The following is a 23,759-nucleotide window of genomic DNA, read 5'->3' as shown; positions in this document are numbered from 1 at the left end:
AAAACTCAAGCTAGTTTTTCACGTGACCCTTGAGAAACAGCGCTTGAGAGGGTTAGGTCTATCTGAGGGTGCATCACCCCATTCCCTGTCTTGAGAAGCCATTTGCATTGGCATTGCTAATCCCACTGTGGTGCTGCTTAGACATATCATATGCTTGCAACCCAAGGCTCTATCTTAGCAATTTGGCATTTTGCTGGCTGGCTCTGTTTAATCATATTAGGGGGTTGTGATCTGCCATTACAGTGAATTTTCTTCCATACAGATAAGGCTGAAGTTTTTGCAGTGCCCACAATATGGCTAGGCATTATTTTTCTACGGCTGCATAGCATTCCTCCCTGGGTTGGAGCCTGCGACTGAGATAAACCACTGGGTGCTCTTCCCCCTGTGAATAAATCTGGCAAAGTACAGCCCCCACCCCATGGTTTGAAGCATTCACCTGCACAACAAATTATTTGCTGTAATCTGGACTGACTAACACAGGGGATCCTCCCACAGCTTCTTTAATCTTCTGAAATGCCTGCTCACATGCTGGGGTCCACACTACCTTATCTGGCCTGTTCTTCCTTGTCAGGTCTGTGAGGGGAGCAGCTACGGTACTATAACTAAGGATGAACTTTCTGTAGTACCCTAATGTCCCTAAGCATGCCCTCACCTGCTTTTTAGTAACAGGTGCAGGCCATGCCTGAATAGCTTCCACTTTGGGAGGTTCTGGCCTTATCTAATTACTCCACACTCTATGTCCTAGGTAGGAGACCTCTGCCATACTCACCTGACATTTGCTAGACTTAATGGTCAACCCTGCCCTCTGTAGTCTGCCCAGCACCTCCCTGACATGCTGAAGGTGCTCTGGCCAGGAATGGCTGTAGATGGCAATATTATCTAGGTAAGCAAGGGCAAACCCTCCGGCTCCTGCTAGGATGTTATCCACCAGCCTCTGGAAAGTTGCTGTGGCATTCTTCATCCCAAAGGGCATCTTTGTGAACTCATACAAGCCAAAAGGAGTCATAAAGGCTGACTTCTCTCTAGCAGTGGGAGTCAAGGGTACCTGCCAGTAACCCTTGGTAAGATCAATGGTTGTAAGATACTTAGCCGCATCAAACTTCTTTAGGGCCTCATCTGTCCTAGGCATAGGGTAAGCATCTGACTTTGTGTGACTATTTAATTTCCTGTAATCCACACAGAACCTAGTGCTGCCATCCTTCTTTGGCACCAACACTACTGCCGAGGTCCAGGGACCATTGGACGTTTGAATCACCCCTAGTTCCAACATCTCCTGTACCTACTCCCTCAGAGTCTGTTTGACTCTCTCGGACACCTTATAAGTTGCCTGTCTAATAGGCCTTTGGGGTCCTGTATCCACCTGGTGCTGCACCAGGTGGGTGCACCCTGGTTTCCCAGTGAACATGTCCCCACATTCCTGCAACACTGCTCAGATTTCTTGAACCTGGGTAGGTGATAGCTGCTAGGACATTACTACCCCTTCCACTGAGGTGTCAGCCCGAGCCTCACTGAGGAGATCAGTCCCCAGCTCTCCCTCAGACTCCTCCTGCAATCCACTGCAAATGCTCAACACAAGGTCCTCCATTTCATGGTAAGGTTTTATTATGTTAACATGGTACAGTTTGTGCCCCTGCCATCTGCCTAGCACTTCCACCATGTAGTTAACATCACTTACCTTTCTTACCACCTGGTAAGGTCCCTTCCAAGCTGCTTGCAGTTTGTTGTGTCTGACAGGAATGAGAACCATTACCTGCTGCCCCCACAGCATATACTCTAGCTCAAGCATTCCTGTCATACCACACCTTTTTCTGTTGTTGGGCTTCTGCCAGATTCTCCTGGGCCAAGCCCATGAGTTCCTTGAGCCTTGTCCTAAGGTTTAGGACATATGCCACAAAAGACTCCTTGTGGGATTCACACTTACCGTCCCACTCATCTCGAATCAAATCTAGAGGTCCCCTCACCCTATGTCCATACAGCAACTCAAAGGGTGAAAAACTTGTGGATTCCTGGGGAACCTCTCTGCAAGCAAACAACAGATGGGGCAAATATTTGTCCCACTCCATCTTAAACTGATATGCAAATTCCCGTAGCATGGACTTGATTGTAGAGTTTAACCTCTCAACAAGACCATTATTCTGGGGATGGTAGGGGGTGGTCTTCATGTGTTTCACCCCACAGCACTCCCATAGACAAGCCAGCAGGTCTGACATGAAATTGGCACCTTGGTCAGTCAGTATTTCTTTTGGGAAATCTACCCTGCTGAATATCTCTAACAAAGCATTTGCCACCTTTGCCTCCTCAATGGAGGAAAAAGCCACTGCCTCAGGGTATTGTGTAGCATAATCCACTACCACTAGGATATACTTTTTCCCTGTGGAACTTGGGGTACTCAGAGGACTGACAATATCCATAGCTACCCTCTGAAATGGATCCCTAATCACGGGTAAAGGCATCAAAGGAGCTCTCACCTTGTCTCCTACCTGGCCTACCTTTTGGCACTGCTCACAGGTCCTGCAGTACCCTGTTACATCTCTGGAAATTCCAGGGCAATAGAAGTTTTGCATAATACACCTCGTTGTACATTTTATCCCTATATGACCTGCAAAGGGAATATCATGGGCTATGGTTAGAAGCACCAGATGATAGGCTCTAGGCACTACCAACTGCTGCACGCTCTCACCTTCTAGCTCTCCCTCAGGGGTCCACTCTCTGTACAGTAACCCTTTGTCTCAGTATACAGATTCCTCCTTCCCTTGAGAATTAGGTACCTCCCTAGCTACCTGCCTCAGACCTTGCAATGTAGGGTCTGAGAGCTGAGTCTGTCTCAACTCTCTCCTTGTAACCCTTCCACCTCCCCTTCCACTGGAAGTCTGGTATCCTGTGACAATGGTGCCTCACTGTTAGCCTGGATACTACTACTCACCTCTACCTTTGCAGTTACCCTGTCCAAGGAATCATCAGCACCCACAAGCAGCTGTGGCTTACATTCAGTCTCACTGCTACAGCGTAGCTCACTCCCTGAAGTAACTACCTCAGCAGTCCTGGCTACAGGTATATAGTCTGTATGGGTCTATCCCAGGCTACCAGACCCACATGCTTGTTTCCTAGCCTTACTGCATGTAACTGCATAAGTACATAGTACTGCCTCATCCAAATCCTTCCCTCTCAGGACATCTACAGGATGGTAGTTCCATACCCCTGTTGTCTCAAGACAACCCACTATTGGCATTTTGTCTTTCCCACTTACTGGCTCCCTCACCTTTGGTTCCCCACCTTGCAACCATGGACACCTGTATGCCACATGGCCCCACTGGTTGCATTCAAAACATTTCATTCTAGGTCCTCGATGTGTACCTGGACTAGTGGCTTCCCCTGCTACTGGCAGGTTCTGTTGGGGCAGTCTATGCAGCCCACCATGGGTTCCTTTAGACCCATGAGCAGTACTGGGGTCCCCTTCCTGCGCAGGGCTGCCCTGCTTGTCAGGTATAGGTTTCCTTTCTTCCCCAACTCATCTGAAGTAGCACACTGTATATCAGTTAACCAGATCCTCATGTCCTCAGGCAAAGTGCTAAGTGCTTGTTCCCTCACCAAAAGGTCTGCCAGCCCCTCAAAAGTGGTGACCTGACATCCACTCACCCAGCTATGAAAATAAGTGCTCAGTTCAGCAATGTATTCACATACATTTTCATCTGCCTTGTGTCTATGCTCACAATTTTTTTTCCTATACATTTCAGGTGTTAGCTTAAAACATTCTAACAGTCATTTTTTTTACAGCAGTATAATCAAAACAGACAGAGTCAGGCATTTGTGATATACAAGTTACAGCTTTCCCATGGAGTAAGGGGTCAGGAACCGTACCCAGTGCCTTTGGTCAACACTATACTGTTTGCATACCCTTTCAAACATGTGAATGAAACTATCGAAATGATCCCCCTCTTTAAATTGTGGAAGAAATTTACTGACTTGCTGTGCTTCTGGGGTCTAGTTACTCCCTTCCCCATTACCTCCATGAATCTGGCAAAGAGTCAACATTTCCCTCTCATGCTTCCTCTGATGCTCCTTTTCTTTGGCTTCTATCTCCAAACGCCTGGCATCCAACTCAACTCTCTTTAGCTCCAGCTGGATTTTTAAATTTACTGCAGAAAGGTTAAGCTGTCCATTCCCTGAGGATATTGTATCTCCACTGCCAGTCTGATTGTCCTTCGCAGAAAGGTTGAGCTGTCCATTCTCCGAGGATATTGTATCACCACTGCCAGTCTGATTGCCCTCCTGGATGCTATTTTCTGATGCAGCTGTAACCAAGGCTGCAATCAGGTCTGACTTAGTCAGGTTTCCATGCACAATTCCCATAGCCTGGTACATCTCCACCAGCTGGCTCCTTGTCAGCTTTCCATACTCCTGTGCTGACATGCTGCCTGCTCACCCTGACTAACTAAGCTAAGAAAAGAAATAAAACAATTGTGATCTGAACTCTGAATATACACTGCGTGGCTGATTTAGAGTACAAAACACCTTCAGAGATCACTGTACATAAGCTACAGGATTCACTCTACCTACACCACTGCAAATCACAAGTGAGGATATCTTATCCCAACCACTGTGAACCACAAATGTGATGATATCTTATCCCAACCACTGCCACCAGAAATGTGATGTCTGTGCCCTGTTCCAGCAATCAAGGAGTCTCAATCCTCACCACTAACACGAGGGAGGGTGTTTCATATAAGAGAAAAGGATAACAAATACACACAGTAAAGTACAATTTCCCTTAAGTGCACACAGAGATCAGTCAGTCTGGGGCTAGTTGCTCCCTTGCTCTCCAGGTCCCCAGTAAGACTCCCCTCTTGCACAGCTATAGGGTCCAGATCTCAGCCTAGCTGGCAAGCTAACCTCCAGTACCCTCTCTGTCCCACCAGTGCTTCATGTCCCTGCCCAGGTAGCTGGCACACCACACACACTTTGAGATAAATATTTATATAACTTCACAGACACTCCTGGGAAAGGCTGACACAGATTCTCCAGCTGTGCCCCTTTACCCAAACTGTACAGTAGTAATTTCGGCCACCACCAGCTAATACCTATCAGCTACCCAAAGGCCCTTAAAAGGGTATCTAATTATTACTGTGCAATATCATTATCCAGTTGGTAATGTGACTATTCAGTCTAAGGCTTATTAGAGTGGCTAATTACAATAAATTCTATAAATATGCAATGTACTCTAGAGCTTACTTATCTCTACACAAACCAGCCACAGGTAAAGGTTTTTAAAATATTTAATAATAAATAATTAAAACACAAGACAATACTACTACTCCACAGTGATATCTATGAGTTCAGAGATCACACAGAAACTTAAAACAATACATTAGGAAAGTTCTGATATAACAGAAAAACACTTGTCTAACTTTCTTCTAAGTTCCTAGCTATTACTACAAGAAAACATACTTCTCAGACACTACTTACATAAGACAACTGGCAGAATGCTGATAAGTGGGATATCAAGATCAAAATGCTAACAGGCTCTTTTTGAACAATAGTTTTTAAATTCACTAACAAACATCTTTGTTAGGCCCTCCCATATTGCATCATTTTGACACTTAGGTTTTCCCAGTATACACATTACATAATTTTAACACTTAGTCTGGAATTCCCAGGCCAACAAGGCTACATTATTTAACAATCTAACACCTGCTCAGAAAACTACAACAATAAAAGACATTTCACATGTACACTCTAGCAATTATTCCCTAAGTGAAGATAATAGAAAGAATGTGTTCTGCCAGCTGCTTTGGCACCACTATTTAGATAATTTTAACTTCAAAGGACATTTGAAATGCTTGGCTTAGTTTTCCTTAAAGCAGATGGCAATGTTGCAACAATCTTGAAGTTCACATTTTAAAGTGTTTTCTTTCATTTAAGAACACAAGCCTGTATTTTGTATTTATATATACAAATGATAGAATTATGTATTAAATTCTATTTGACTAGGCTGGCAGTCTTCGCCCATCTTTCTCCAATCTTCACAAATTATGTTTCATAAAATGTTGGTAGTGGATAGATTGGCAGTTCAGGTGATTAGCAATGGTAGATAGTTGATATGGAAGGCATTGCTTAATAAAGAAATTTGTTTTTTTTTGAATATATGTGCCCCCACTGAAGATAATGGTGAGTTAAAAAATAGAAAATAAAAAATAAAAGTGACAAGCAGCAAACAAATCAGACCAATTTGGAATTCTGGCAGGTGGTTTTAAATTAGTTTTTTATGAAAATAAGAACAGTCTATGTGGCAGAAAATAGTCACATGGGAAAGTCAGGCAATACTAAAGGAATGGATGAAAACATATGAGTAGACAAACACTTTGAGAAATTGCTACCAATAACAGGGGACCTTATGGAGCTGGAAGTACCTAGGAAAAGGAGGAAACAATCAGAAAAAGAAATAGAGGAAAAATCTGATAAGAGAGATTCAGAAAGAGATGGCAAAAGTGACAGAAATAGGGAGTTTAAGGAGGAGGGAATAATGGTTAATATAGGAGTGGGTATGGTAGATAATAGCTGTACGGAAGAAGAACAGTTTTGGTAGTTTAAGAGAGAGTGGGGTCCTAAATGTGTGGCATGCTTCTTTAATCAGTGGTGGAACAGGATGTAGATTAGCGCACTTACCTTGTAGGAGAGCAGGAAAATAGTGGAGATATCAGGGGTAAGGGGAGCAATGTGTGACTTTCACATTTCACTGTTCAAGTGTCAAGCAATAATTATGGATATAGTGGTATTGTATAGTGGATGAGTAAAAGCCCCTAGGGAAGGGAGAGCAGGAGATATTACATAGACCCATTTCATTAGAGGAAGTAAAGAAAGCAAAGTCCATCCTGAAGCTTAACAAAGCTTTGGGGATAGACAGATTTCTATCAGAATTCTTTATGGGGTTGGATTTCTATCTGGGCACATTATGGGGAAGCTTTGTTAAGGTATTTAACTCTGAAGACTTTGTTAATGACATTATGATGGATTCAAATCAAACTACTATTACAGTTGTATTGAAAATCGAGGTAACTGTACCAACATAAGGAAAATTCAGACCAATATCATTAATATATGTGGACCTAAAATTATTTGCCAAAATATTAGCTTGCAAGATTGAGAAATATCTACCAGTTTTGATTAATAAAGGCCAAAATGGCTTTGTGAAAGGGAGAGACAATTGCAAACTTTTTTTTCCCTAGGCATGGGGAGAAGTCTGTGAGAGCTGATACTGTCTTTTTTAATACACAAAACCATAATTTAGAGTCATGATGAAGGGTAAGATTTTGAGAGTTGGATGAATTGAAAGAGGGACCAGACAAGGTTGCTGTCTATTGTCAGGGATGTTCCTATGTGTAATAGAAAAGTTATTTATGAAAGTAATAACATGTTTACAAGACAGAAGGGATAGGGATGGAACCATTAGTTTGTTTCAAATGTTTACAGATGATTGTTTGATGAGGAGTACATATTTGTCAGGAATACTAAAGGAATCATAAATGTTTTTGAGCAGCCTTGGGAAATTTCAGGGCTTGACTGTAACATGAAGAAGACAATAGTGCTTAATTGTGGAGAAGGTATCTCCCTAACTACCAGGGAGGAATTACCTCAAGCAGAACAAGCAAAGTATGTAGGCCTGTTGGAACATAGGACAATATAATTCACAGTGCAGGAGAACATAAGATGTTTAACAGATAAGGTTTTTGCATTAATTCCAAAATTAAAACTCTCTCTGACATTGACAGAGAAGATCTAGGCACTGCAAGAAATGATAATGCCCCATATTATTTACCTATTGAGAAACGTGCATGTGCCATTACAACATCTGAGTTTACAGGACATGCAAAAACTTAAAAATGGCAGTGGTTTGAGCAAAGAAATAAAGAGAATTACATTGAATTGGGCATATGCCCCAAAAATAAGGGGGAAGGGTGGGATGACGTTTATCTCACATAAGAACATACAGCATAGCATTTAAATTAAATTACATATCGAGATAGGGTCATGACAAAGATTATCAGTATGACACACAACCTGAGTAGTAGGATTCAAACACTTTGAACATACCCTAAACATAGTTATAGGAAATAATTAAAGAATTTAAAGACATAGTTGGTAGAATTTGGGGGTAAGACCCAGACAACAATATTTGGTTGCATCCCAAAACATTTTTTAAATGGATGATGAGAGGGGTTATGTATTGGGACCAGTTAGTAGTAGATCAGGGTGAACCACATTTTGAAAAAATTGACATTATTCCTGAGAAATATAAGACAAGGGTGCAAGAATGCTTTATCAATATACAATTGTGTCAAAATTTGAGTGATTTAATGACCAAGGAGTGGAAAGCAGATACATTGTTCCCATGGGATAGATGGAAGCATACAGCAACAGGAAAAGTTTGGGATTTATTTAGGGCTTTATGGGAACTAAATGCCAATGCACAGAAAAAGGAAATGATTAGAAGAAGAAGCAGGAATTAATTTTACATTGGAAGTGTGAGATCAGATCTGAAGTGCCTGAATGGATTAGGTAGATGGCTCAGATAAAGAGATAAGCAATTAATGTCCCTTATTCTGAAGCAACAGTATGACTGGGAGTAAGGGAGGATGATCAATATCGGAGATGTGGGCAACCAAATGCGAATAATTACTGCATGTTTTGGGCCTGCATAAAGGTACGAAGATATTGGTACTATCTTATACAGCTATCAAAAGAGGGATTATGGGAAGAATTTCAGGTGGATTTAGAGTTCTGGATCATTGGAGTTATTCTAGAAGTCAGTGGAGGAAGGCTAGAGCATGGTCAAGTGTGCTGGACATTAGCCGGTGTCATTAAATTAATATGTGCTAAGCAATGAAAGGCTAGAACATCAATTCCAGTGGCACAATTAAATTCTGTGATTTTGAGACATTTAGAGTACATAGAGCAGTCTTATAAGAGGTCTGCAAACTTCTAACATTCCAGAAGACTGGGCAAATATTATCGATAGACTGGGACATATAAGAACAAATTACTAGTCAAAGTTACATGGAGAGTGACCATAACTTGGTTAATTTTACAAAGCAGTCTTGTCTGAGCAATAGTTTAACCTTGTATGTAGTTGACATGCCATTATGATTTTTAAAAATGTTTGCCTATGTTGCATATGTTATAGGATGATGTAATACTTTGCATACTACTTGTTAAATTAGAGTTTTGATGATATGTTGTATGATGTTTAATATTTACTGTGGCTTTCATTCCTGTTTATTGAAAATGTTCAATAAAATTAGTTGAAAAAAGAGCAAAACATTTGTAGATGTGATTGAGCTTGGAAGAGGGAAGTATTAAAGACTTCTACTCAGCTTATACATCAACGAGGCAGAAAGTGGTGTTTCCATGTTAATGGGAAAGTCACAAAATATAGATTCATATTAAAGAGGCCTGAATAATGTACTGTCTTGACTGAGAGAAGCTCTTAAAGTCCAGAGTAATATTTTGTTCATGGGTGACTCCAGAGTTAGATAAATAGATTCAAGACTAATAAAGGTGGCCAAGAAAAGGATGACTATAAGCTGTTTTTCTGGACCCAACGTCTGTCATATAATGAGAGCATTTATATCCATCATTCTGATAAATATGATGGCAACCTGGTGGGATCTCAGGTGGGATTGAATGATCTTAGATGATTTACCCATAAGTAGAGGGAGGTTGGCATAATTGTCAAGATATTTGCCCTACAGTCACAAAGTGCATGGTCTGATTCTCACATGGGTTAGTGGGCTAGGCTTAAAATGACCAACAAAGGCAGTATCTATGAACCTATGATATGCAGAATGACAAAATGGCTCTTGCTATGCATGTGTCCATATCTAGGAAGACCCTGTTTTTTAATAATATCCTGCCAACACCATGAATTATGCCAAAATTCAAAGATAAAATAATTGGCTTTAACATTTGGTTGAGTAGTTGGTGCCATTCTAGTGGATCCAGCATATACTGACAATGAAGAAGATCGTTGAACATATATTCACAATGAAGAAGATGGTTGATAAGTTTCCCTGTCTCACATTTTAGCTTTTGCATACTGGCTAAATCTTTAACTACACAACGGTGCCTTTTTTGGCAGCGTATATCTCCTAAACATTCAGTGCAGTAAATTCTAATTTAAATTGTAACACTCTAACTCTACTGAACAACAGGAGTCTAAGCAAAAAGATTCCTGAACTTGTGGCCTTCCTATTACTTGAGCATAACCATGTCTATGTAACTCAGAATCTTTGATTCACTGTAGTGAGACCACTCCCTCCTTAATTAGATTTGGAACCTATCATGGCTTCTGATCCACTGATAATTATGAGGGAGTACCTGTATTTATCAAGTACATGGTTACTTCATGAAATATCCCTTATGTTCCCTACTTAGTACTTCTCTGCATCCAAGTTAGACTGAATAAGTGTTTTTAACATGCGATTGTTTGCTATGGGTCCACTTTCAAATCTCAAAATACTACAATTATGAATTGCAGTATCTAATGACAAGACTATTGAAACTGCAGTTTCTTGAAACTGTATATTAACAAATCTTATGTTGCTGAAGTTGGAAAAGTTGTGGTGTAGTCTGTTGTGTGTGGTGTGCTGTCACTTTAAGTTATAGTGTGTTCTGGGATTTAAACATGGCAGTCGAATTGTGGTTATGTATGGAGATGCAGGTAACTTTGCAATGTATTAGGGTTTTGGGTATGAATAACAAAACAAAAGCAATAAACACTCAATCAATATCATGTTCTAGCTTCATGTGCTTCCATAATTAGTCACTAACGCATGGTTACTCTGTAGCTTGGCTTTGCATAACTATGTGTGATGTTGTTTTGTGCTTACATTAAGGAAGGGCATGAAGCTAGAACATGATGTCATTTTGTTCTTATGATGTTTTATTATTATTTCTTATGAAGGTATGTTGCACATAAGTTCCTGAGTTTATGAAGATCGTTTTTAGAATTACAGGAGCTTCAAGTTATTATTCAGAAAAGTAGTTGCGTAGTATTGTTCTTAATGTTGTTAATGGTTTTTATGACATTAATGATATCTTAATTGATTGAGTGTTTACTGCTTCTTATTATTGGTTATTTTAAAGTATAAATAGATCAATGTATTATTATAACAATTATGTCTGAAGAAGCGTAAGTGTTCTATGCAAAACCACTTACATTCTTGTAATAAATCATTTCGACCCTATCTGCCGTGGTGTTGTGTTTTGTTTTTTTACATTTGGATTTATTGTTGGTACCTGGTATCGCGACTTAATCCAAAAGCAGGGCATTGGTGTTTTTGGCTTAATTAGTTGTAAGTTTGAACTACTACTGTTGCTTGTTACCATCTACCTATTGATGTGTTTTTGACTTTTATTTTTGTCATGATGATAAAGGTTAACAGCAGTACCAATACAGAGTATACACCTGTGCAAACTGAGGTTGATCAGTACAATGGGGGAGATGTTCTTTTCCCTAAAATGATGAAGATGTCATTTTAGATACATTATTTAGTCATACAGGAGGGCACCCATTGCACATGTGTGCTGTAGCTCTAAACTTCATGTGGTCTATCCTTTTTTTATGTATATGTATATATGTATATGTGTGTGTGTGTGTGTGTGTGTGTGTGTGTGTGTGTGTGTGTGTGTGTATGTGTGTGTGTGTGTGTGTGTGTGTGTGTGTGTGTGTGTGTGTGTGTGTGTGTGTGTGTGTGTGTATATATATAAATGTTAATCAAACTTGCATATGTTCAAACAACAGTACATTGAATTTAAAACATCTAACAGCAGAACACCAAACAAAAAAAACATGTTTTATGCAGGCGCAAACCTCACTAAACCTCCCATAACCCCTGTAATTTCTATACCGACTTTGAGATCATACAACAGTCAGGAAAGGACAAATCTCTACACATGCTCCACTGTGATCTCTCACATACACATGCCAAGATTTTTCTTCTGACAGCATGTTCACTGTTTAGGGTTTGATGTTCTGACTTTTCGACCATTGGATCTATATATACTATATGGGACCCATATATACATATACATGCACATATACATCCTCATATACTTATACAAATTTACAGCTTTATCTGTGTATCTATATAGATATACATACATACATACATACATACATATACATACATACACATGTGTATATGTGCATTAGTCTTCTGCTTTTCACTGCTGTTCTTTCTTCTTTCACTGCTATATTGAATAGAGCTTTCTCACATATGCATCTGGTGACAAAGTGGAATTGTGTTTTTTTAAGGATGACTAGCACTGAAGGGTACATGTTATATTTTGGATCCTTGCATATTTCTAGGCACAGCTCTCACCTGCCACTAATTTTACAGACCCCTCTCAAAATATTTTGTCTCATATTTTTCTGGTAAAGCACTGAGGATTAAAGTCAGTCAAGAAGGCCAGACACTGACTACTTCTTATTTTTGGCTGTGACCCTGATTTTTGATCAAAGAATTTGAGTACTATGTTTCTAGGTCATGTCTTGCTCATGCTTATTATGTGGTGGACCATATGGCAGTGGATAGAGCATAAATTATTTCAGCTCACACTTTCTGCTGCACTGGTGCCATATGATGCAGGGATAGTAAGAACATGTAACCTGTGAGTCAGTTATACTTTCTTATTTACAGTGCAATATACTACTCAGTTAGGTGGCTTCAGAAACTTCCCTACAAATAGCAGAATTTGATGGGTCCATATTATATAATCACATTAAGGATAACATTGTCGAACAGCATTTTATTGGAAATGCTGTTGATCAATCTCCCTGCTTATTATATATACCAACTCCGAGACTGCACTACTGTGGGGAAAGGGCAAATTTCGTGATATCTAATCTAATGTGATCTTAGTCAGAATGGCTCGACAAAAGGCATGGTTAATAAAAAGCAGTTCGAAATGCCACTCGTAATGCCGTTTAATGATATGATCTTTTGATGAAATAATAGGGGCCTGAATTTGATAGTGAGGTTCACTTTGTGTTTGAAAAAGTAATAACAGGTACATCAATATTATGGGACTGGTCTTTGCTAAGGAGGCACTAACAATAAGCATGTAAAAGCATGTTTTCATGGCACAGTTCATCCATATGTCTTCAGTTTAAATGGTAGCAGTCTGTGCTTTCATAAATATGTCATTTTGGGTATAGACCATCATTTTTATTTGTTTTATTTATTTGTCATTTGTTAACTGGGTTAGTCCAGCTGGGCCAAAAAACACCATTTTCAGTGGACATCTGAGGAGAAAAGCACCAAATATGTCAAAAAATTACATAGTTTCAGAAACAATAATAATCAAGATTGACAATTACAGAAAATACAGAGCTGTACAAATACAAATACTCAATTTCTTATCAGGTTAGTCCTGTACAAGTAGCAATTCACAAACTCATAAAAAGTTTATACAAAAGGCAATGGTAGAGCTTCACAATTACAAAATAGATGTATATAAAATGCCATGGTAGATTATAAAGAATAGAGATGGTTTTGAGAAAAAATAGCAGAATTTAAATATTTATATAAGTGAAGTGCAAAAGCATAGCCTTGCACTTCAGGAAACTAAGCAAAATAGTCAAAATGGTATAATATACAAAGTCGATTTACAATGAAGCTAAATATAGCTTTTAATTGGCCTGCAAGAGTTAATATTATCTATAGTCCACTGAGATATAAGTTTTTGGGTATAGTGGGTGATTAGGTTGGGTCCTGGCATGGGAATAAGCTAGTGTTTGCAAGGAAGGTTTTCAGATCTAGTTTGAAACTGTTATTTTCTTTGATATGACAGATTTCTGGGGGCAGTCTGTTCCAGGCTTGGGCAACTGTGCTTTTGTAAAGTAGTTTGCCAATGTTTTTGTTAGGTTTGTAAGTGTCGATAAGGAGTTGATTGGAGCTATGGAGAGTGTGAGTAGGAGTATAGAGGGATACTGGAGAAGAGAGGGAAGGGCAGAAAACAGGTTTGTTAATTAAGGAGTGAGTGAACTGAAGCTGGGATAGTAATAATAGTTGGGGGAATTCAAGAAATTGGAGTTGTTTTAGTGCAATACAGTGGTGAGACTTGTCTGGCTGGTTGTTGGCAAGTCTGGCAATTTTGTTGTATGTTTGTTCTAGTTTGAAGATTAAGTTGGATTGTAGGTGTGCAAGTATTGCAGAGGTGGAGAGAAGGCATGGAAGGAGGAATACCTGTGCTACTGAAGGTTTGGATTTGGAAGACAGGATTTTTTTTTCTATAGAGTAGTCCCATTTTCGGATGCATCTTTTTAATACACTGTTGAAAGTGTAGGTCAAATTTTATTTGGTCATCAGCTGTGATGCCTAGGAGCTTTGTATGTGAGTCAGTCTTAGTAACAGTGTTATCAAGAAATAAGATGGTAAAGGTGGATTTATGATGGGAGAGAGAGATTTAGGAATGAAGAGGAGGAGTTTTTTTTTTTTTGAGTTTAAGATGAGTTGGTTATCGGAGAGCCATTTTTCAATGGTGAGGAATACATACTGAGTATTGGAATGGAGGTTATTGATGTTATTAGAGCAGGAGATAAGAGTAGAGTCATCTGCATAGTGTATCAGGGAAAAGGAGGTGCAGGATGTATGGATGTTGTTAGTAAAGATGTTGAAAAGAACAGGTCCAAGAATAGAGCCTTGGGGGATTCCTGTCTGGATAGGTAAGAAAGGGGAGAAGGAGGTTTGCCATCTGACAGATTGTAGTCTATTGGTTAGGTAGCTGGCAAACCAGAGATTAGTAGAGGAAGAGAGGTTAAGCTAAGATAGTTTGATTAGTAGTTTAGAGTCTGATACAGTACTAAAGTTTAGAGAGGTCTGGGAAGAGGCAAAACAAGTTGTTTTTTTTGTCTCTAGCCTCTGCAACTGTGTGAGTGAAAGATAGTAGGAATATGGTTAAAGCCATTTTGAGGTTAGGGTCAGAAGGTTTTCTTAGATTACATATTTAAGTAGCTGCCTGTGTATGCATTTTTCTAGGATCTTTGAAAGTAGGGAAAGAATTGCTATTGGTCTGAAGTTAGATGGTTCAGTGGAATTTCCTTCTTTGTCTTGAGATATGGTGTAGAAATATTTCCAGATGTCAGGGACAGTAGATTCCTGGATTGATCTGTTTACAAGTATTGAGATGGGATAGGCTATAGAAGGGGCTGCAAATTTAAGGAAGAAGGGAGGTAGGTTATCTGAGGAGCGATAACATGATTTCAGTTAAGTAAAAGAGACTTTATAAAAGAAGTTGGGAATGGTTTCAGAGAGAAGGTGAGTTGTGGGCTATCCAAGAGTGCAGCTCAGTGATTTTATTAGGTAGACTTTGAATATTTATTGAGTAGAAGGAAAGATCTTTGATAGTAGGATGGGAGGGAGGAGAAGTTTGGTAAAATGCATGAGAGGAGGTGGAGCGGTGAGGAGAAGTGGGGGGGGGCAGGATTAGGATAAATATCCCCATCTAACAGAAGAATTTTTGTTAATTTGGTTAGCTTGGCATGGTAGAAGTAGTGAGTAAAGGATTTGTACTTCAGTTTTGGGGGGAGTGGGGTTGAGATTGGTTAATTTGATTTTATGCAGCTCAATGTAGGAGATATTATATAAAGATAAAGAGATTAAGAATGGAAGGGGAGGGTATATATAGTTGTTGGGTGAGTGTGTGTAGGAGAAATTTATGGGTAGTCGAGTTTAATGTGTTAGGAGGTTAAGGGTGTAACGTAGAACAGTAGGGGGGTTGTAGAGTTGGAGCATGATGAGAGAGGTTGATACTGTGAGAGAGGAGACTCAGTAGTGAGGTATAAGTGGTTGAGCAAGTTTGAAGAGATAGGGCAAGAAGCAAGGAGTAAGTAGGAAAGAAAGTTGAGAAGACAGTTATAGTGCTGGGATATATGCGTGTTAAGTTATAGAGGGTGGGGAGTCATTAGGTGGTGTAAAGGGGATTGTGAGTGAAATAGAAAGGGGTTGAAAAGGGGAGGGTTGGAAAGTGAAGGGTATAATGTAACTGGAAAATTGGTTATAGTGGGTGGGACTATATCAGGAAGGTGGGGAGTATAAATCTAAAGTAAGTGGAGTTGGGTAAGAATGGGGGTAGGGTAGGGAAGCAGAGTGAGCCCTAGCATAGTGATGGCGAATGGAGCAGGTAGAACGCAGCCAGTAGTGACATTTTGGAAACAATCAGCTAACTGGACTATTGTAAATCACTTCAGTTCTGAAATGTAACACAATAATTCTTAAGAATTGTGTATTTGTTTTCTTTATGTTTGTATACTTTACTTTATTAAGATCTGATAAGGGGACACTCGCTTTTAGTCAGGTTAGATTTTCAACTGTAACCCAGTATCAGTGATAGGTCTAAGTAGTTAAGTGTGGGAGGGGGGAAGGGGAGGAATAAGCTAGTAGGGATCCCAGAAGTGTGCACGCCAGAGTCAGGGAATGACAAAACAAAATAAAGTGTGTACAGTTAAAAATAAAAAGACTTATAGGCATACACCTCAGTTCATAGGGTGTTTTGCTTGTTGTTCTCCCTAAGGTTAATGCCACAATTGGAGGGGTCCATCAAAAAGTAGATTGGTTTGTGAGCCGCATTGTTCTTTATGCAGTATGTAAAGGAACTGCAATGAAGATACGATGGAGGAAAAGTTAAGCGTTTGAACACAGACAGAGTAGGAAAGAGATTACAAGCTGGAAAAGCAATAATACTATGCACAAAAGTTACACAATAGCAAGGGACTGAATAATATTACAAGCATGTATCATGTGTAAACCAGTAATGCTACAAAGTAGAACGGCTTTAAAATACTAAACGCATTGTTCCAACACAAGTGTTTTAGCAGAAGAAAAAGAAATAATCAATATAATCTAACTTCACTACACACTTGCACTATATCTGACCAATCAAACAAGAAGAGAAAAGACTATCTAAGGCAAAATATAAACACAACTGGAAGAAGTGATTAGACCAAGATGCGCTCGCTATGGTATATCGCTTTTACAATTCAGACTAATAACAGCATTACACTAATGTGCTTTTCCAAAATAACACCATGGACACATTCAGTCGAGCTGAGAAATTAACAAGTTGAGTTGTGTATATAAAGGTACAATAAGGATCTGCAGCCTGCTTGGTTTTCCTCTCCAAACCTTATCACAAGTGATGGCTTTGCAATGAGAGTTGGAGCTCCATTCACCTCTTTGAGCATGTCAAACATCTCTCTTTCTTTTATCTGTTGTCCCTGTGTTCCTCCCCTACCATTCCTTCAATAGTTGTTTAAAACATTGTCTTAAGGAGAACATCTCCAATGAGGATCTTTATTACTGTTTCCCAGTAAAAAATATACATATTTTTTACATTCCGTGCATAATAACTTCTTACATCATGCAACTGTATCCTCTCCATGTTTGCCTTAAATACTCATTTGTATGCACATACCCCCATATAGTATCAGTAAACACTTAGGTCAATACAGCTGCACTGGTTATAAATTAGTCACCCGTACTCACCTGCATTACAGCAGCATAAATCTCTTGAATATGTACTGTGTTACTTGTGTGGTTTGCAGATTTGTTATTAATCTCTTCTACATTTTTTTCTTTTCCTCACAGTACAAAATGTGGCAATAATGCATTACAGATCAGTCTCTACTCACTAACTAACTAAAGATGACAATGAAAGCTTAGATACTCTAAGCATGATCATCTATTTTGGAGTATTACCTTTGTAAGGCCACTATACTAATTATTTTATTTAAAACAATCTGTTATCATTCATTATACAATGACTGCCCATTAATATTCAAAAACATGTATGCTGATTGGTCAGCCCAACCAGCTTGCCCGTTGTAAATCAAGAATATACCAACATTAAAAGTCCAGCCGCTAAAGTATCATTGAGCGACCCGACTTTCTTATAGGCATATACAACTTCTAGTCATGAATCTCAACTATATATATTTTCACAGAATGCCCAGATTTATTTTATTTATTTATTTATTTTACAGTTGTTGATCGGGTTTGTCCGACTGAGCTGATAGCCCTTTTTTGGTGGAGGACTGGAGAAATTTTGTTTCAGATTTTTGTTTTGTTTCTTATAAAAGTGTGTCTGTTTTTGGCAAATCATTGAAGGTTAAAGTTAAAAAATAATGTCAGATATTAGAGTTTCAAACTTCATACCCTTCAGGAAATTAATGCTAATGCCAAACCTGTTATTTTATGAATTTTCTTAATTTGTAATAGCAATGTTTAAAAATTGTTCTTACTCTTGGACCTTTATCCTCCAATTATTTACACATTTGTCCAGATTTCTTGCTCTAAGAGGTTGAGATGTATACTTCCAGACATAGATCCGGAAGGTGTTTGTTAAGCTATTAAGTCATCCGCAATGCTCTGCAAGCAAAATGAATCAGGTGCATTAAAAAAAATGAAAAATGTACCTGGTTCTTCCTGTATGCAAAACATCAAGGCTAACACAGCAGCTTATGAACATCTTCCCCATCTACATTTCTTTCCAGTCCAACAGTATACTGAGTAAGCATGGTAACATAAGTCTCCAGTACATCAAGCAACCCCAAGATTAAAATTAAAGAGGAAGAACACCATGGCACCATTATACAATGAAATAATTTAAGAAAAGTATGTTTTTTTCCATAAATAATGTCATTGTATAATAGCAATAACCATACCTCTCAACCGTACTAAAATCCTCAGTTTTGAGGTCAAAATATTGAAGTGCCACAAATCTCCGAGTGGCCCCTTCAATTCTCTTTTTTTTTTTGCTGATGGGCTGACATCATCATGCATTGCCAGCATGCAGGGATGTGCATGATGACATTAGCTTTGTGACTGACTGTCAGAGTCAGACTGGGACTGTTTTGGTTTTCAAATTTGAGTTAGTAGCAGCCGTGAATGCTGTGTGTTAAACTTTGCACAATAATGTGCCATTACAAACTGACTTTAATCTTCAGTAATTTAACAGAAAAATCAATTATTTTCTTACAGGGCAAACAAGCAAAATTAGGGAAGTACATTCTGCAGAATTGGGGGAACAGTTGATGAGAGGTATGTTTAATTTGCAGAACTGTTTTTGGTGCGGTTGCAGCATGGCACAAAGTTTTCATTTTATTGCACAGACTAAAACAAGTCCAAACTATGTCCAAAGAATTTTTCAAAAATTCATCAGATCAGATCTGATGAAGCTTGGAAAAATTCTGAATAAAAGCTCTTATCATATCTTTTATTGGATATAGTTTGGACTCATTTTATTGTGTGAAATAAACTGAAATAAATTGAAACCTTAGTACCATACTGCTGTTGGTTTTATGTTTATTTTGCGATATTGTGCTAATCTTGAGGTTGGTGTAGTTACAAAATGAGTTTTTAAAAAGTGATAGATGGTGAAAGGGGGGCATGTTAATAAAAGGAACTAGGACTGCATTTTGCATCATAAATATTGTGCTAAGCACAGCTTTAACATGACATATTTTCAAGCAAGATGCTCCAGTGTGCCGCTGTTTTAGTCTTTGACTTTATGGAATTCTTTAAACATACCTTTTAGTGTTTTTCTTAACTTTGGTACTGAGGACAGCCATTATTTCACATTGATTTGTTGTTATTTTAATTAACATAGGTTGCATATTTATGGATAAACATAACGTCTAGTGCAGCAGAGAGAAAATGCCATGATCCTTGGTGGAAAAAAATAGCTAACATTTATTGAATGCTGTAGAACAGCATGATAACTGTAACAAAACACTTTTAACATGATGTGCTCTAGTAGAAACAAGTAATATTTTTTGGTGCAGACAGTAATTGTTGGTAATACAGGTTAAACAATTCATTTTTTTGGTGCAGACAGTAATTGTTGGTAAGACAGGTTAAATAAGTAATTTTTAAAGTGCGAGGGTACAAACTGGCATGCTGTCAGCTTTTGTTAAGAAAATGCAAATGTGATAAACCTAACCTGCTTTTAAAAATAGCCACCAGATGTTAATCACATATTAGCCACTATTGTGGTATCCTGGCTACAGCAACATTTTTTTAATATATGTATGGTACTGCCCTTTCCCGACATATACACACTCAGATTAAAAAAATAAATAAATAAACATAAAACAGCAGAGATGGTTCCTTGGAGAGACAGAACCTACTTCCATGCTTCAGTCTTCATTTTCTGAGCAGCCTGGCATATGAACAGTTTAGGTTGTTTTATTGCTGTACCCTTATAGTCAAGGCAATGTAATTAGTTTAATGATGTAGGTATGTTTTGCTGATCAGTTTCAGGTTATAAAGATGATTTGTCCTATATTATATAGGGGTTTTGTATACAATCTAGTTGTAGATGATAAGACAAAAGTGCAAAACTCAGGATTTATTTGTGATGTATGATCAATGATCACTGAAAAATTACAACAACAGAATTTACAATGCAGAATTTGTTGTAAAGTAAATTATCCTAGGTGACCTATATATAATGTGTGTGTGTGTGTGTGTGTGTGTGTGTGTGTGTGTGTGTGTGTGTGTGTGTGTGTGTGTGTGTGTGTGTGTGTGTGTGTGTGTGTGTGTGTGTGTGTGTGTGTGCGTGTGTGTGTAGGTGGTGGGGTAGTGTTGGATGCTTGGTTTGTTTATTTCTGTACATAGCGGCGCATACTTTTCCCCCTTGAAGATGCTGAAATTATGTTACGATATGGCTGTGTGTCTGACTGTGTGTGAGTGTGTGTGTGTGTGTGTGTGGGGGGGGGTGGCTGTTCAAAGACATTTCCTTGGTTTTAGGAAGCTTCAGTGAGACAAAATCAGAGACCATCCCTGGGATTCAGCAAGCAGCTCTGGAGGAATAAGTTATTCCTGCACGGCAGGGACTGTTCCTATACAGAACAGCAATGCGCCTTACATATTCATGAAGGCACACTGCCTATGCTGTTAAACAGACATGGAGCTGTGTACAAGTGCAGGGGGTGTGTCTGAGAGCAGAGTTCTCACAATACACATGCCCCTGTACTCCAGAATTGCCTTATGGAAATTAAAAATGAGCGAGAATGCACATAACACCCCCAACCTGTCAGGAAAACAAGCAGAAAGCTGATGAAATTACAGGTTTAGCACTAGCAGGGATCTTCTGAAGGGTATAGATAAAATAACATAACAAATCTCTTTTTTTTTAATAAATGTGATAAAGTTTAAGTGTAGCTGCTCAGGTGGGCCCATTGCTTAGCTACGCTTAGTCTAGCTTAAACAGCACAAGAAGTTAAATATTAAGAGACATCCAACATAAGCAGCATTGCCATAGTGTAGTGGTTAGAGTGTATGCTTTGTGAGCAGCCATTCCTGGTGCAATCCCCACTTTAACCAATTCACATTTTACATGTGAAAGCAGTGCATAATTTTTTTTGGTATTACCTACTAAATTACATATATTTGTTAACCGGAGTACTGCATTAGGTCCAGATGTGAGGTGTCAGTTTAATAAAGTTGTGAAATCCCCATATAAGCACAAGTGCCCCATACAGTATAGCCACACTGAAAGCACATTGGGGGATGTCAGGGACAGTAAATAAATTTATAATATATACTGGATGATGAATCAATGCCATACAGCAGATAGTCTATAAAATGAAAAATAAGCAATGCTAAGTATTGCACAGCTTTGCTTACCAGGTGTAAGCATTGTGTAAATATGTCTGCTAAGTAATGAGTAGCCCAGCTAAATGGATTTGCCCATTGGTAAGCAGTGCTGAACCTGCTCCTTTAAGCAATGGCAACCTTGGCTAAGCAGGTTTGCCCATAGCTTAGCTTAGCTCAGCATATGCAAAACCATCCAGTCATGGCAAAGGGTTGGAATATAGCTCATAACTGGTTGCAGTTTCCCACTGTAGGCAGAATGGCTGGAGTCGGAGAGGGAATGCACTTCCATGTGCAATTCTGGGGAATACAGGAGTCCAAGGTCATGGTAGGACTCCTGGTAAAAACACATGTTGAGAGACCGCTGCAGGGCCAGTACCAAGGCTCCCAATATAGAGTGGAAGCCTGGGAGCATCTCGTCCATGATCTCACTAGTGCCACTGGCATCCCTTGGACAGGTGAGGAGGTCAGGCACCACTATTCTGACTTGCAACAGAGGAAGAGGGAGCTTTTAGACCAGTGGGTTCAAGAATCAAGGCAGAGGGGTGATGTTCCAGCAGTGTGTAAGTACTCATACCAGTAACTGTTTAATAATGTCCAGCCTGTGTATATGATGGATAGGTATGACTAAATATTTCCCTATTTCCCTTGCAGCTGCAGCTGAGTGAGCTGTGAATCAAGAAGCCCATGTGAGTAGACTGCAAAGGCTGCATCGCGAGGCTGGTGAGTAGCAATCCTGCTTGTAGTAGTCATACCATATAAGTATAAAAGTAGTAGAAAGTCAGCTGCCAGTATAAAAACTGTTTTGTGTATGGGTTGTACTGAATAAATCAGACAATTATGACAGTAATAGTCCCATATAGGTCATATTTAAATAAACCTGTAACTACCTGGCAATAAAGCTCTAAATCCTGGACTGGTTGCATTTACTCTGGTATCGTATGGCACTTTTAGTTTTGCCTTCTCTGAATAGTAATGTTGTATTAACCACTGTTACCCACACTGTGCTACATAATAAAAATGTCTAGGAATGTCTGTATAAGACTGTTGTAATTGCAAGGTCAGATTGTACAACTGAGAGAGACTTAGACAGAAAACACTAAAGAGATAAATAATATACAAACAGCACACTTAAATTGTTGTATCTTTATCAGACACAGCCATGGTTTGACTGCTGGGAATGGTAGTAAGCTGTATGCATAATCTTACCTCTCAGCTGTATACATCCTTTCAGAATGTCCAGATAATTAGCTCATATTTTCTGCCTGCTCATCTGTCCCCCTGGCAAATCAGTGGGATGATCTCAGAATTTTAGTCAGCAAATAATGACATACATCTGATTTTCAGACCTCAAAACCTTCAGAAAATGTATATGAAAACAAATCCTGTCACTCTTTCAGCTCTTCAAGTTTATGAGAGCAATACGTCCCTAGTTGTACCCCCATGCTGTCAAGCTTTGACCAGAGTGCATGCATTAATAGATTGAGAGGTATGTGCATAATATTAACTCGGAATCTGGGAATATGTGTAGAAACGATCATGTAGTGTTAACAAACATTCCCTCCACAGGTATACCAGGTAAGAGATGTAGAATTTAGCTATAAGACAGTTGAAGTATACACTGTTTACAAACATACCAGTGGCCAAACCAAGGCCAGAGAGTATTCTAATAATACCTGCACCTCAATGATTACAACAAGGATCATTAAAGTTGTGAGAACTACAAGGATATATAAATTGTTAACTGACATCTCCCCCCCAACATATCTGCAACAATAATCTAAATGCACAAATCAATGGGTATGTTTACACCAAACCTACTGTTGGGACATATGTCTTATTGTTCAATAAATATTAAATTATGTTTCTATTAATGTTCCATGTTGAAATACTGCCATTGACCTCCTCATCTGCTGGTCCTACACTACCTTCAGGTGGAACCACCTCAAGGGATGATGCTTGTCCCCCCCCCCCCATGGGGACATGCACAGACAGGATCCTGTAACCTGAAGTTAGGTCCAGAGTATGTTGCATAGGGAGATCTGCAGAGAATTGGGGGATCAGCTACACCACCTTGAGGCCATCATGACACAATTAGAGGTTCAGCCT

Source organism: Protopterus annectens, chromosome 7.part0, assembly GCF_019279795.1.
Source record: "Protopterus annectens isolate FY-2018-M chromosome 7.part0, PAN1.0, whole genome shotgun sequence".
Classification (NCBI taxonomy): Eukaryota; Metazoa; Chordata; order Ceratodontiformes; family Protopteridae; genus Protopterus; species Protopterus annectens.
Note: the sequence above shows the minus strand (reverse complement) of the source record.